Consider the following 12,706-nt stretch of genomic DNA (forward strand, 5'->3'; position numbering starts at 1 on the left):
CCACGTCACAGGCTTTGACCTCATTGATCATCTGCTACATTACAGACACTGTGTGTGGCAGGCACCCCAGCCTCGGCAATTCACTTTAAATGAAGGAGACAGACATGGAGACATGCAGCTACCTTATCATGAGGTAAGTGCTAAAGTCCCTTGGACTGCAAGGAGATCAACAAGTCCATCCTAAAGGAGATCAGTCCTGGGTGTTCATTGGGAGGACTGATGCTGAAGCTGAAGCTCCAATACTTTGGCCACCTGATGGGAAGAGCTGACTCATTGGAAAAGACCCTGATACTGGGAAAGATTGAAGGCAGGAGGAGAAGGTGATGACAGAGGATGAAATGGTTGGATGGCATCACCAACTCAGTGGACATGAGTTTGCATAAACTCTGGAGTTGGTGATGGACAGGGAGGCCTGGCGTGCTGCAGTCTATGGGGTTGCAAAGAGCTGGACACGCGAGCAACTGAACTGAACTGAACTGACTGATGCACTGAAGTGGAGGTTGGTGGAAAGTGCAGTCAAAGGAAAGCAACTAACGGTGGCCATTGCTGAGGCATATTTGAACTGTGACCCCAAAGATGACTTCGCTGGTGGCTCAGATGGTGAAGAATCTGCTGGCAATGAAGGAGACCTGGGTTCGATTCCTGAGCTGGGAAGATAGCCCAGAGAAAGGCGTGGCAACCCACTCCAGTATTCTTACCTGGAGAAATCCCATGGACAGAGCAGCCTGGCAGGCTACAGCCCTTGGACTCTCAAACAGCGGGATATGACTGAGTGACTAACACTTCCACTTTTAGTTTTTTCCCCAAAGATGGGTATGAATTTATGAAGTATCAGGTTGGCCAAAAATTCGTTTGGGGTTTTTCTGTACCATTTTATGAAAAAACCAGAATAACTTTTTTTTTTTTTTTTTTTTTTTGCCAATCCAATATATGAATAGGAGAAATTTATTCAAAACAGAGTTAATGGTAAGTAGAAGACTTGTAAAAGCACATGGTGTCTTCAGCAGTACTCCTGGTAGTTGAAAGTTCTCTGGGAAGTTCACATATACGGACAGCTTTAAGGGAATCCTTTCCCAGATTTTCCACTTTCAGATACGTACTTTCCGGAAATGTTCTGTCTAAGAAGATGTCCATACGTGTGATAACCCTTCTCCACTTTCCAGTAGCAAGACGTATCTCTCACCCCTTCCAGATCGCACCTTGATGAATTGTTCTCTGCTATCTGCTAGGTTGTTAAAACCCCAAGGGTGTCAAATAAAGGGATGAATAGAAATGATCAGGCTGTAACAACACACAGTGCTCCTAGGTTTCTACTGAAGGTGTTCGAAACAGGGTTTGAAAATTTTAGAGTGTTCTAAATTTCAACAAGCAGGAGTTGTATTAAACAGCAATGCTATTCTTCTAAAAACAATGTTCTGTGAACTACCAGAATTTTTTCAAGATTTATTGACGAAAACTAATGTATATTTTCAGGATTACTTTTGGATTTAATGGCCTTTATTCAATAAGGTAACTAAAAACTTAATTTAGGCATATGATTACATAAATTTTCCAATTTCAGTTGATCTTCTTCCTGTGAATCATATATAAGAGACCCATGTGCAGAAACTGAGACTTTGTTGTAAAGAAGCAGCTGGGATTTGAATCAAAGTCCACTTGACCACAAAGGCCCTGCTCTTGGCCTTGTGAATGTGACTTCTGATGGGTCTGTGTTCTTTGGGGCTTCCCAGGTAGAACAGTGGTGAAGAATCCTCCTTCCAATGCAGGAGATGCAGTAGACTCCAGCTTGATCCCTAACTTGGGAAGATCCCCTGCAGAAGGGAATGGCAACCCACAGCAGTATTCTTGCCTGGACAGTCCTGTGTACAGAGAAGCCTGGTGTGCTACAGCCCATGGGGTTGTGAAGAGTCGGGCATGGCTGAGCAACTGCGCATGTGGGTCCTCTCCCCATCTATGGAGTGTGCCTCCGGCCAACAGCCAGCGAGGGTGAGCGGAGGAGGGGCCCGGGCCCAGCACTTGGGTCTTGGTCCTTAAAGCTTGGTTCTGCCACCTGTCAAAGGAGGCTGGTGACCCCACTCTTTCTAGGTGTAGTCTTGGGAGTGGACAGGATTTGTCAAGAATAAAAAAGCTCTCAGATAGGATTGATGATGTCAGTGCTTGAAAATGATGGTCTGCCCAAACTCTTCCCAATATCCTCTCCTGATTTGTGAATCATTTCCCATTTGAAGGCACATCTGAAGCAAGAGTATGCTTCTTTTAGGATCTCTGCACTCACAATTTCCTTTTCTTTGCATTTTGAGAGTTCAGTTCAAGTGTTTGGGGCTCTAAGAAGGAAGGAAGGACAGAGAGATTACTGGCAAACTCTCCCCTGGAAACCTAGGTTTGAGTAGCCCTGGAGTTAAGTCTGTGTTCTGTTCTGGACTGGCTTCAAAGCATTTTCTGCATTCCTTCTTAAATTTAGTAGGGAAATGGAGGCAGGCGGACCACAGACTTTTCTTGGATAGAAGACTAAGTTTGATCTTCCAACCCCAACTCTGGCATCCAAGTCCAATGGGTAGGATGCCGGCTCTTCCTTCTGCTGACCCTGGACCTGTCCTGGAGGGTGAAGCAAGTTCTGCTCGATGCAGGGAGATTCCTCTAAGGAAAGTGCTTGGTTCTAGTTGTGAAAGTGATCAATGTCCTTCTAGATCCCACAGGCTTCTGCTGTCATTTCCAAGCAGAAAAAAGTGCAAGTGTGTGGGGGAAATTGTGTGAAAAAGGCATTTTTCTTTATTTTGTCCAAATGGGGAGGAGAGAAAGGGGAATAAAATGCAAGAGTAAATACTGGGCTTTTGTGATAAATAGACTGCTTAGATTTTAACGGTGAAGGGACTCTTCTTCAAGAAAGAACTGTTTGGCAATTCATTCATTCACTGAGCAGATACTGAGAGCTTATTATCTGCTGGACCCTGTGCTGCCTTTGGGATAAACCAAGATGAATAAAATTGAGTGCCCCTCATGTGTGGTTCATAATCTTGTGGCAAATGCATATGTTTAAACAACAAAAAAAATATGACAATGCCACTTGAGATACGATGTAGGAAATGTGAAAACACTGCAGGAATGAAGGGCCCCTTTCTGGGCTGTTTAAAGGGAAAAGGATGGCCTTTACAAACAGTAACATTTTAAAAATTTGCTAATATTTCATGGAGGAACAATGGATTTTAAATATCTGAAAATTTCATTATTTACATAACACTTTAAAAAGCTTTTTGTTGTGAAAATTTTCAAATACACTCATGCTTCTGATACTCATTTTGATAAACTCTCCTGTGTCTGGTACAGTTTTAACAATTATTACAGCTGTAAAAAAATGAAGACAGTGACACTTGGGCTAAATTTTCAGAGAAGTATTTAGCATGAGGGCAAGAAAACTGGCTGGGAGTGGGCTGCATGGGTCTGTAAGCTTGCCCCCCTACCTCTTAGCTTTGTGACCTTGGCCATGCCCACATTTGTCAATGAGCATCATAGCATCATAGTGGTGTTGTGAGCTTTAAATGAGATGTGCCTGCAAACAAAATGCTTAATGCACTGTGATGTGCAAAGCAAATCACCAACAAAGATGTGATCTGTCTCTATGATCCTGGCTATTGTTTTTGTTGAAGGATAAGTAGGAATCTGTCACTTGGGGAGAAGGGGGAGGGCAGATGAATGGATCATCCAGGGAATTGAAATTTAACAGGCTGGGTGGAGGCTCCACAGATAAAGGCGGGGGTAGGGGAAAGGGGACAAAATTCCCTCTATGACAAGGGACTTGATCTTCTTTGATTTTGGTTTGTATTTAGGGGTTGAGTAGGGAGCAGTTATACCTCCCCAAGGGCATTTAAAAAATTAAAGAGAGGATGATTTGATTCAAATTATTTTGAAGATGATGTGATTCAAGACCCATTCTCAGGAGGTGCCCCTGAGATGAAAGACAGAGTAATTGTGAGTGTTCAGAGTTGATTTAATTTTATAGATGCATCTTTTTTTTTTTTTTTTTCCTGGTGAGCAGCAGGCAGGCTGGATGTTGGTTGATTCAGAAGGTTTTAGGCATGAACTGTGGTGGCACTGCTGCTGGTGGGCTTCATGGCATTCTAATGACATTAACCAGAAATCTCCTTTCCTTATCTTTCTTTTAAGTCAGGTTTATATTAAGTCAGTGGCTCTCACCTATGGTTGTACATTAAAATCACCTTGTTGTTTAATTGGTAAGTCATGTCTGACTCTTTGTGACCCCATGGACTGCAGCAGGCCAGGCTCCCCTGTCCTTCACTATCTCCTGGAGTTTGCTCGTCCATTGAGTCGGTGATGCTATCTAACCATCTCACCCTTTGCTGCCCTCTTTTCCTTTTGCCCTCAATCTTTCCCAGCATCAGTGTCTTTTCTAATGAGTCAGCTAGTTGAACAAAAGTACCCCTAAAGACCCAGTTTTACCTGATTAGGGGGATGCCCCTGGCCCTAACATTTTGCAAAAGCACCCCTCCCCTGCCAAGTCATCCCAAGACACTGTCAATGTTTATCAGTCAATGTCTTGGAGAGTCCAAGGCTCACTGATGGTGTGGGTTACATGACCTTGACTCTACCTACTGACATTAGGCCTTCTTTGTAGAGGTACAGCTGCCTCAGTGATCATGTGCTAGGATGCTTCTTTTCCTGCAAAGTCCCTTCCATGAGGAAAAGTATCTTCTTAGTAAATGCATTATATTGGAAAGGCACTTCTGGCTCAACTGAGCCAATAGTTCACCTTCATCCACTCCACCCCCTGGAACTTGGGCTTGGATGCCAAGAAGAATTGTTGCTGGGTCTTCGGGTGTGATTGCATAGGAGCCCCTATTTTTCCCTTGGTCTTGCTGTCTGTCTCTCCTAGCTCTGCCCAAGTTCTCACCCAGGGCCTCGGCAAACCTGCCTTTAGAGCCTTGACCCTTGGAGCTGCCCAGACGAAATCACCTTGTTCTGCTGTGACACTGGGGGCGCCTTGAGCAGGATGCCTGCCTTCCTCAGCCCTGCTGGCAGACTCCCTCCTCCCCCTGAGCTTGGTCCACACCCCACTCCCAGGTGTGATCACTGACACCGTCTCTTTAGAAAAGGCCTGAGGTAAGTCAGCTGTTGAATTGGTTCAAACGTGTTCCTCTGAGGAACATGAAATAGTTCCTGCCCCCCAATAAAAGGTTAAATGTATATGAATTACTTTTTGCCAAAAGCAAGATGATTGGACTCGCAGAGGGGGAAGCAAGACCTTTTGATCTTTTGCTGAGCACCCCTGGGCAATTCTGACTTCTGGACTGAATTCTGGGCAGGTTAGCTCACATCAAGGGCAGTGCCAGGGCTTGAAGGTTACAAGTGTTGTTGTTAAGACTTCCAGCCTTAAGAACCATCGTTCCGCAGATAGGGACATTTGAATGGCTCAGTGCACTGTGATTGGGGGGAAGAGAAAAGGTCAAATAATAGGAGAGACAAATCTCAGCATCAGGAGGACTTCAGAAATCTTTAGATTTACTCTCTTATCACCCAGAAAGGAAAGGGTGTATTCTTCACATAAGAAGTATCTTACATATTCATTTTTGATATTCCAGTAAGATTTTTTTAGTCCTTTGACCAACTACAATGGGGAAAAAAGCTCTAAAAACTTATGCTCTGAAAATCACAATAATTATAGATTATTCTCTTATGCCTGAAAGAACATGTAAGTAATAAAAAAACCTAAGCATGACTGAAAGGGATTTTTTTTTTTAAAGTTACATAAAAATTCTATGCATAGAGTTAGAGAATATACATGTAGAAGAAGCTACTATTGAAGCAGTGACATGAGCAATTCCAGTAAGCAAAAGGTGGTGGTGAGCCTAGCTTTCCTCCTGCAAATGCTGGCTGCAAATGAAAGCTCACGTGGCAGGGTGCTGCTACAGAAAAGGCGTGGGACCTTCACTCCTTTCGCCAGAGCCATGTAATAATGCAAGCTCGTTAATCAGGGAAGAAGATGGCATGGCATTCCTTGCTCTCGATGGCAAGACCACACATGTTGTCACCTGAAAAAAATGGGCAACAGATGTGGTTCCATTGCAAAAGAATTGGGGGCATGAAAATTTGTTTCTTCTTTCTTTTGGAAACATGCACTTTCTAGAAGGGTTAAGATGGTTGAAAAGTGGTTAAATAAACAGGCCTTTCTGACCATTGTCGGTAGACTGTCTCGCAGTATTAGCTGTTTATTTCACTGACATATTCTGAAGGGTCTATAGGGGGCTTTTTCAGAAGTCAGGACCTCAGTGTAATATACAAGCATTGATTCTGATATTTCCCTTGATAACACTGCTCGACCATACTGGGGTCGTAAGTCAGTAAGGTTCATTGGCTGCCGTAATGCTCACTGTCACCAGTAATAAGTACAAAGGACTTGCTCTAAAAGCTGGCTTATAAAACTTTAAGGAAACTCGGATTGCTTAAGTGAACTTGCAAGGCTCTGGAGGGGGGCAAGTGGGCCTTAGTTGTCTACTTATATTAATTTCACAGAGTTTAAAGGGTCAAGAAAGGCGGGTGGCGATGCTTATTAATTTATGAGAGACAGACTCTTGTCTGTCTCACTATCTTGCTTTGACTATCCTGCCTTTCCTTTTAGAAAATTTAATATAAATTAAACCTTACCAGACAAGAGTGCCCTAAAGGATTAAGTCTAAAGTTCACAGCTGGATTAAAAGGATCCAAAGATGCTATGTTTTTTACTGGCACAATTTCATTTGCAGTGATGTTCAAACAATAGAACCACAAAATGGACATAAAACCCGAGGAGAAAAAAGCAATTACAGACATACTGCAGTTAGTCAAGGATTAGGATATTTTAAAAATATGAGACATGCTTGCTTCTAAGGATTCTTTTCTTGTTTCTCCAAGAAATAATGACTTGTAACAAGAGCATCTTCTTGGCTTTAAGTGGGGGCATGGTTCTTGTTAAGATGGGAATGTTTGTATGTCATTACAGTGTCTCCAAACATATCTGATGGCTGAGGCCAGACTGCTGAGAAAAGGGAAATGGACCATTGCCATAGAAACTCAAGACAGTCTTACTGATGGAAATGTTCCTTCTTGGTTGATGTGCTTTGGAATAAAGAGGGAAGACCATAGTCATGTAAAGGCAGCCATTTAAAAATGCAACTCCTTAGTTCTAATGAGGTGGGTGAACCTATAGCCTAATATACAGAGTGAAATAAGTCAGCAAGAGAAAAATGAATATCATATATTAGTGCATGTGTATGGAAACTAGAAAGATGGTACTGATGAACCTATTTGCAGGACAGCAATGGAGGACAGAGGAGCCTGGTAGGCTGCGGTCCATGGGGTCGCTAAGAGTCAGACACTACTGAGCGACTTCACTTTCACTTTTCACTTTCTTGCATTGGAGAAGGAAATGGCAACCCACTCCAGTGTTCTTGCCTGGAGAATCCCAGGGGTGGGGGAGCCTGGTTGGCTGCCGTCTATGGGGTTGCACAGAGTCGGACATGACTGAAGTGACTTTGCCTAGCATAGCATAGCAATGGAGATGCAGACATATGTTCTCTATGTGGACACATGTAGACTTGTGGGCACAATGGGGGAGGAGAGGGAGGGACAAATTGAAAGAGTAACACTGAAACATATACATTACCATATATAAAATAGATCGCCAGTGGGAGTTTATTACATGATGCAGGGAGCTCAGACCCAGTGCTCAGTGACAACCTAGGGATGGAATGTGGTGGGAGGTGAGATGGAGGTTCAAGAGGGAGGGGACATATGTATACAAATGGCTAATTCCTGTTGATGTATGGCAGAAATTAACACAATATTGTAAAGCAATTATGTTCCAATTGAAAAATTAAAATGCAGCTCCTAACTTAGTGCTCACAAAGAGCTTTGAATGCTTTTCCCATTTTATGGACGAGGGCATTGAGGCTTAGAGAGAGGCTTACACTTTTCTGAGTTTGTACACCTAATAATTGCCTGAGGAGTCCTGGGGGGTCAAGGGATATCCCTTCTCATCTCCCCAGATGAGAGACATGAGATTGAGGATCACTACTATCAAGCCAGACTCTTCTCGGAAGACTTTTCAAGCAGCGCATCCCAGGTAGGAGACAGCATGTATGTCAAGGCCTGGAGTGAGGACAAAATCCGCATCTTGGCTGCAATGCAGTGGGCATGGGACACGATGGGAATGCAAGGTAGTCTGGGGAAGTAGCAGGCAGACAGGCAGCAAAAAGTAGGCTTGTAATTTGAATTTCACTCTAATGACTGTTGTTGTTACTCAGTCTCCCAGTCGTGTCCGACTCGTTGCGACCCCATGGACTGCAGCACGCCAGGCCTCCCTGTCCCTTACTCTCTCCTGAAGTTTGCCCAAGTTCACGTCCATTGCCTAGTAGGGGACATTTGGAGAGGTGAAGCACAAGAATGCTTAGATTCCTAGGACGGTGAGTTTAAAAAGGTTACACTGAGAGACTGCCAGGAGTAGCTGGTAGCAAAGTTTGATCCTGTAGAGAACAACTGAAAAAAAAAAAAAAAAGCCTGGATAAAATATAGAAACCATCCCTTCGAAAGCAGTGCAAAACTGCTGGGACAAAGAGGATGAGGGTGACTCAGACAATGGAAAAGTGGACTGACTTCTGTAGCCTCTTGGGTGCAGGCAAGAGGTTGAATTTCCAAGATTTGTGCTCATGGAGGCTGGTCCTGGGGAGAAGGGAAACCAGTAGAGCTTGTGGAAGACACTTGGGAGGCCTCACGCATGCAGCTGGTTTCCCCGTGGTTGGATTCTGAGGCTGCGTGGAGTAGGAGGCAAGAAACCTATGTGAGAGTCCTCTGGGGGAAAAAAAGTGGCAGAGTTTTCATTTCAAGAGTCTTCATAGTTTCAGGAGATGAAGTTTACAGTCAGAACTTAGTATGGGAAGGTGATACAATGAATGTACCAAGCTTTTAGGTGAAAATTGTGGAAGGCTGCACCTTAAATAATGGCTAACAGGAAGTATTGGGTTGGCCCAAAGGTTCATTTGGGTTTTTCTATAAATGCTATGGAAAAAACCTGAACCAACTTTTGGGCCAACCCAGTAGATTGAGCCTTGCACTGATAGCAACACAGCCTTGTAATAGTATCATTTGTGATTAGATTGCAATGATCAAAAATATGCCTAAATGAGAAAGGGATTAAATTGTCCATGGAGCAAAATAACATCACCTGGAGTCACTACAAGTTTTATTAACAACACACATGAGTTCAATGGTTACTGGACATGCCAGAATACAGGATCACATGAGCTAAAACCAAGAGAAAATCCTTAAAAGCAATAAGGCAAACTCACCAGTTCACACACTCCCAGCTTCCCAAAGACTCTGCCTCATCTCCAGGATGGTTTTCTTCTTTCTTTGGAGGTCGCCTGAGCCACTTCATGGACCAACTGGTTGCCTGAGATGAAAACACATCTTCCCTACAAGATCATCTCTGAGTAGTCCTATGCTTCTTCATTCTTGCCTTCACATTTGTTGCCTAGCAGCTAAGCCCTCCTCTGGCCTCTGCGGAGAATCTCACGTCACATGATAACTTAACAGAAACTCTGGCCAGGGGACTTCACCTCTGGTCTTATCCAAGGTATGTGATGATCAGACCGTGGGCTTACAGACAAGTGGCCATAATAATGGGCAAAGGACTGGGTGGGGTGGATGTGGCATTTTAAAAGTTTTTTGGAGTTCTTCAGTTCAGAGAAATCTGGATGTGGGGACGCTGACTTCAAGTCTAACCTAACTGAGTCTAAACACCACTTCTGCCAACTCCTGGTTGTACAAATTTGGGTCTCAGTGTCTTTAATCTGGAAAATAGGATTGCTATAATATCTGCAAAGGTGGTGCCAGGTACAGAGGCAGAGGGATGTCAGGAATGCCGAGCTCTGTCCCACTGGCCGGCCTGGACTGAGGAAAGTGGTCTGACACGGAAGCCACTGGCCAGGATGAGTTGCTCAGAGGCCGGACCATAACGGCTAGTCCTCTCAGCATGAGCCATAGTGATCATTGGGCTCCTAATTGTTCATTCTGGGTCAAGAGAGGATGGGGAGGATCTAAGAGAGGAGAAAAGCCAGGCCTCTTTGACCAAGACATAGTCATGGGGGTTGAGAGAGTGACAGATCAAACATCAGTAGCTTCTCCGTGAGTTCAGGTCAAGTCTTGATAAAATCAGAACTCTTCTAGTTTAGCACCTGCTGATGAGAGCTAACCGAAGCCAAGCTGAAACCAACTGATTAGTCTTTGTATCTTGCACTCGTGATTACTGTAGTTTTGCAATAATTGTGATATCAAAATGAAACGTGAAATCTCTATTGCTCTAACTAAGAGTGATTACCAGCTGGCAATCTGAGGTGTCTCTGTGATGTCTCTTGCTTTTGCTTATGCCATGAAGATGAATAAAGTTTATTAACCTTATGAAGATGAAGCATGTTTTACCTCCCATTGAAATTCCTAGATATTTGAAGACAAAGGCCTCTGGAAATTTCTTCTAGGCTCTGGCCTTCATTTGACATTTATGGCTGTCTTTAGATGCAGGAAAAAGTGAGAAGGAACAAAATATTTTCACCCAACTGTAACTCATTCTTTAAATTCAATTCCTTCTTTCTCCTTTAATCCAGTTACATGCTTTTAGATTAGGCTGCATATATTAGAAAACAGAAGAAAATTAGATGTTTCTCTCTCAGGTAAGGAAGTTCAAGGGTGGGCAATCCAAGAATTATGTGAAGCCACACAAACTTTTCAGGGACCCAACTTACTTACAGTTGCCTATTGTGCCTTCCAAGATTGTAGCTTCTATTTTCTTATTCCAAGATGAAACCTGAATCTTGTTAGTTATCATATGTTACATTACAGTATCATCTAATCACATCATACTATGTCACATCACAACAGTTTGAAGGGAAAAAAAAACCCAAAACCCCTCCTTTTTAAGGAGACTTCCTGGAAGAATTACACAACATTTCCAGTTACTACTCATTGGCTATAACTTAGTCACATGGCCACAGTTCTTTGCAAAGAAGTTTTGGAAATAAATCTTTGCAAAGAAGTCTGGGAAATGCAGTCTTTTGACTGAACTAACTCTGGTGTTGTATTCACGAAGGAAGTTGTTAGGAATCAAAATTGACATCTCTGTCAAAACTTTGAATATCATCAATATAAAATTCTGTGTATGTAAATTCTCTAAAGTCTTAATTTTATGTTTTATACTGATCTAAGATATATATGTATATATATCTCCCCACTTCACAGATCACAGTCTTATCATGATGAACAGGCTTGCATAACTCAATGAAGCTATTGACCCTTCCTATGCAGGGTCACCCAAGACGGATCACAGTGAAGAGTTCTGACAAAACGTGGTCCATTGGAAGAGGGAATGGTAAACCACTCTAGTATTCTTGCCTCAGAAACCCCATGGACAGTATAAAAAGATAGGACACCAGAAGTGAGCACACCAGGTTAGAAGGTGTCCAGTTTGCTACTGGGGAAGAGTGGAAGGCAATTACTAATAGCTCCAGAAAGAATGTAGCAGCTGGCCAAAACAGAAATGACACTTGGTTGTGGATGTATCTGGTGGTGAAAGTCCCTTGGACTGCAAGGAGATCAAAACAGTCAATCCCAAAGGAAATCAGCTTTGAATATTCATTGGAAGGACTGATGCTGAAGCTCCAAAACTTTGGCCACTTGACATGAAGAGCCAGCTTGTTGGAAAAGAGCCTGATACTAGGAAAGATTGAGGGCAAAAGGAGAAGTGAGTGTCAGAGGATGAGATGGTTAGATGGCATCACCAACTCAATGAACATGAGTTTGAGCAAACTCCAGGAAATACTTAGGGACAGGGGAGCCTGGTGTGCTACAGTCCATGCGGTCACAAAGAGTCGGGCATGACTTAGCAACTGAACAACAACAAATACATACCTACATACATATATATATATATATATCACATAATAATCCTATTATATGTATTAATCACATCTAGCAACAGAAACAACGGTTGGATATTCATCACTGTGACAGAACAGGATATAAGTCTATAAGACACTGCTGCCTGGAATGAACATAAATGGCTCTGGTGATATCTGAATTTTTAAACCCAAACATATTCCTATCCCCTTTGGGGTACCATCATTAACCTTGCACTGGCAGGTGGGTTGGCATTTTTATTTCTTCCTGCTTATTTGCCTTTGTGGCCTTATTGTTTTGCTGGATAATTTTATGTGACCTCAAGGTCATGTGACCCACCAAAAGAAAGGCAAATTTAAGCAAAGGATCACATGAAAATTGAGGCAGTCTAGTTGGTCTTCCCCTCTGGTTACCAAAATTCTGACTGTAGTGGTTCCTTGGAGTTCACAGACCCAGATGTCTATCTAAATATTAAGTATTCCATTTAATCTGGAGCTAAAAGTTTCAACAAAGGAGTTAAAAAGTGGAAAAAGAATGCAACATTTACTATAGAGTTAAATTTAGCAAAGGTATATGTACCGACATGCACAAGTGCATGCATGTTAAGGCACTTCAGTTGTGTCTGACTCTTTGTGACCCCATAGACTATTGCCCACCAGGCTCCTCTGCCCATGGGATTCTCCAGGCAAGAAGACTGGAGTGGGTTGCCATGCCCTCCTCCAGGGTCCCACATGTGTTTATGATGGCTACTCCCACCTCATGAAAGAAT

This window comes from Muntiacus reevesi, chromosome 15 (assembly GCF_963930625.1).
Source record: "Muntiacus reevesi chromosome 15, mMunRee1.1, whole genome shotgun sequence".
NCBI lineage: Eukaryota > Metazoa > Chordata > Mammalia > Artiodactyla > Cervidae > Muntiacus > Muntiacus reevesi.